Source organism: Lycium barbarum, chromosome 1 (genome assembly GCF_019175385.1).
Source record: "Lycium barbarum isolate Lr01 chromosome 1, ASM1917538v2, whole genome shotgun sequence".
Lineage (NCBI taxonomy): Eukaryota > Viridiplantae > Streptophyta > Magnoliopsida > Solanales > Solanaceae > Lycium > Lycium barbarum.
In genome coordinates, this window is record NC_083337.1 from 22,967,568 (window position 1) to 22,971,439 (window position 3,872).

Consider the following 3,872-nt stretch of genomic DNA (forward strand, 5'->3'; position numbering starts at 1 on the left):
ATTAACCATAGTAATTAAGTGTTTAGTTGTGGTTAATTCCATAAATTGTTTACTTTGCGATTAGTAGTGGCTACAATTGAAATAATCAATTGCTAGTTCAATTCTGGACCAAATTAAAATAGTCAATTCCCATGGTTTAAGTCAATTAAGGTTATTTTTGCAAAATTAGTTTTTAATTGGTTGATTAGATTAAACATGACCATAATTGAAACACTGAATTTCATTGGTTTAAGTGAATTAAGGCCATTGTTGCAAATTAGCTTTAATTGTTCTAATTGGACCAAGAGTAGCCATAATTGGAATCATCAATTTCATAGGTTGAAACCAATTGGGGCTATATTTGCATTTTAAGTCCATTTACATAATTGGTTATGTTGGTTAGTTTGTTTAATTAGCCAACTAATCTTGTTTAACCGCATTTGAGGAGTTCAAATTGATTGACCTTCTTAATTATAGCCATTTTTTAATTAACGTAGAATTTCCTTCATATATACACATATATACACGGATATACATGTATATATGTGTATATCGCGTATATACACGTGTATAAATATGGACTGCCTCCTAATCCTTTTAAATTAGTTGGGACCGGTCCATTAAGACCACGACCCGGCCCAGGAGGAACATGTTTTAAGGGGTAATACCCCTCATTGTCTTCAGTCAAGAACAAAACGAACCCTTATGAGAGGAAAGGGTTTCCTCTCTCAAACCCTAGCACCGCCCCCTTTTTCTCTCTCCACTTTGACATCGTACATGCAAGAAATGGCAAAGATAAGGACGCATAGGTGATACTTGCTTTGTAGGGCTGAGAATGACAAGAGCATTAAATGCTCTACCATTTCTCAACCAATACTACAAGGATTCAACTCAAAACACGGTATTACCACATCCTTTTACTTTACTTTTTCTTTACAATGGTCAATTGATTGAGTTTTCTTAATGGTTTTTATTGGTATTCAATTTTGAATTCTTGATCCTCATTGGTTGATGAGGAACCAAGCGGATTGATCGATTGAGGGTGAAATCTGGCCCTTTATTTATTGTTTACACCTAATCTAGATCGTACGATGCTTGATTGTGAGGAAATAAGTCCGAAATTCTAACTTGTCCCACATCGGTGAGATTAGGGTCTTGCTTCAGTTTGGGGTTCTATAAACAGAACCCCCAAATCACTTTATTGGACACCCAGCAATTGAGAATATCACTTGCATATATTTGAAAAACGAATAACCTAGGGTTTCTAGCATTTTTGCTTAAGACCTTTGCTTTTCGATTTAGTTGAAATTTTAAAACATTGTTCTTTCCCTTTTCTGTTTGTGGTTAAGTTAATTGGAGTGTAAAATTGAAGTCCAAGTCCAAATCTCTTCCGAGGCTACGCATACAAGAGGTAATCTTCCTTTTCCTTTTATAGTTCTATTTTTCTATTTAAATGTCAATTATGTGTTAAGATGATTATGCTTATTTTAAGTTCAAATTCTGCTTCAATACATTCCTATTTTAAGTTGATTGTGTGTATAAATACTTATTTTTGTTGATTGATGTGTTTAAAAGTCACTTATATGCTTAGTATAAATTGATTAAGTGTTTAGTAGCCTTTTTTAGTTAGATAAGTGATTATCTTATAGTTGATCATGTGTTGTTGATCTATAAGTGATTAGCATGTATTAGTTTATTGTCTTACATCATCTGGTTAATCTGTTTATAGGCAGTCTAAATATCTTGTTGAGTAATTACTGCTTTAGAGATATTAGGCTGTTTGAAATGGTGTTGTAAATGATTAAATCAGTAAGCCTTCCTGAACCATGCTTCTTTTACTAAGTGGATCCTGTCTTGAAGTCCTTTATGTTGCTGCTGTTTAATTGAGAACTCCTCCAGTTGAGGTCTAGCATGCTCACAATTTTGGCTGAATCAACATTATACTTTCTTTTGTTTTGAACATGTGCATTAAGTAAGAGAGGCTATGATATTGTGCAAAGTTGATCTGAATGACCTCAGTTTGTGCACCTCATCCATGTTTGACTAATATGATAGTATGAGTAGCTATAAACATGTGGTATGTGATGTTTTTCTTTTTCAAATACTAGTAATGCTAGGTGAGGTTGATGTTTATGATTAAAATGATCCAAGATGATAGTCTTTGAGTTTTGCTACCCTGTTTATTGTTAAAATGTATACCTATGTTCCATATCAATGCCATGTCTTATTCTGTCTTGGATATGCTAGTGTCTGTATTTATTTCCAATGGCCTTTGCTATGTATTGATAGTGCAATATGATTACCTGGAATGTGCAAGCTCAGACTTAGACATGTATATAGAACTTAGGATCAAAAGAAATTTGTTTAGATCTTTTAAAACGGCAATCTCCTGAGAGCTCATGCATATCCTGCCTACTTATTGTCATCCTCAGCATTGTTTAAATCATGTCAGAATCCCTATTTTTGCTTAGCTTTGAAATACTGCCATCTTGGTTGATGATGCATGATTTGTTTAAAAGCGTAACACCCTTATTGGTCTCTGTATCTTGTGTCCCTTTATATTTTAACTTGTTTTGAAGAATTGACTTAGATTTGGTCACCTATTGTGTAAGGGATTATGAATGACTTACCCAGAGCCAAGAAAGGAGTAACGAGGCTTCGAATTACAAGTCTGACTCAGCCCAATCACTTTGAATCTAGGTTGTTGGGGTTCTTCATGTGAAATTACTCACTATGGGACATTTTAAGATTAATTAAAGGGCTTGTGTATGCAAATTATGTGAGACTTTAGCAATTTTATGTATTATAATGAGAGTATAGCATGATAAATAAATTGATATTTGCCTTTTTATATGGTTTTGAGCACTCTATGCCTAAATATGGGATGATCTACCCAGATATAACTAAGGTATATAGCCCTTGCTGTGCCTTCGGTTACACTAGGACTTGTATATTTAAGGTATACTGAGGTATACCATCTCTGTGGTGTCTCTTAAATTGTCTTTATGCTCCTTTTAGATGTCTTATGCAATGTTAAAGCCTTTTTCTGAATCTGTATAGCGGTCTGTTTGAGTATAAATAGTGTATACAGAAGGTATACCTTGAATATACTAAGTATATCACAAACTCTATATACCCTAGGTGTATATGAGTTTGTATACTTGGTATAAATGAGGTATATCCTCTGCCACAATTGACCTATGTTTCATGTTTGTCTAAATGTTAAGTATGGGTATATTCCTTTATTGGGCACTAACGTGATTGGGCCTATTATTTATGTGTTTTGCCTATTTTCCTTTCTGATAGCATGTGGGCTTTTTATTTCTCTTTATTTCCCTTAGTACGGTCCAATTGGGCCATCTATATTTTTGGGCCAATCTTTGTACCATTTCTGATTTATTTAACTAAAGGTAGAATTGTATATGTATGTGTAGATCCTTATTACAATTAGCATATAAACCTTAAATGGGTCCTAATCCTTATATCTCTTCTCTGTCCTATGTGATTCGTGTACTGGGCCATATGGGTCGTTTCCTTGCATTAAAACCTGTTAGGCCAGAGACCCAACCTCCATTTTTGATCGAGTCTGATAAAGAAAGAAAATGAAAAGGGAAGCTAATATTTGCATGAAGGCCCAACCATGAGTGAAAAAATGGTTGAAGGCCCAACTCTCTTTGTACCATTTCTGATTTATTTAACTAAATGTAGAATTGTATATGTATGTGTCATCAATTATGTGTAGCTCCTTATTATAAGTAGCATATAAACCTTAAATGTGTCCTAATCCTTCTTTCTCTTCTTTGTCCTATGTGATTCGTGTACGGGGTCATTTGGGTCGTTTGATTGCATTAAAACCTGTTGGTTCAAAGGCCCAACTTCCATTCTTAATCGAG

The 3,872-nt window shown here is 34.2% G+C and overlaps 1 long non-coding RNA gene across 1 annotated transcript; it reads left to right on the forward strand.

The window, feature by feature from the left end:
- The first annotated feature begins 681 nt into the window (after window positions 1–681).
- On the forward strand, window positions 682–2,830 carry LOC132634355 (uncharacterized). The gene is made up of 3 exons (XR_009580131.1): window positions 682–880; window positions 1,329–1,390; window positions 2,592–2,830. It is a non-coding gene; the product is annotated as an uncharacterized LOC132634355 (long non-coding RNA).
- The last annotated feature ends 1,042 nt before the right edge of the window (window positions 2,831–3,872 follow it).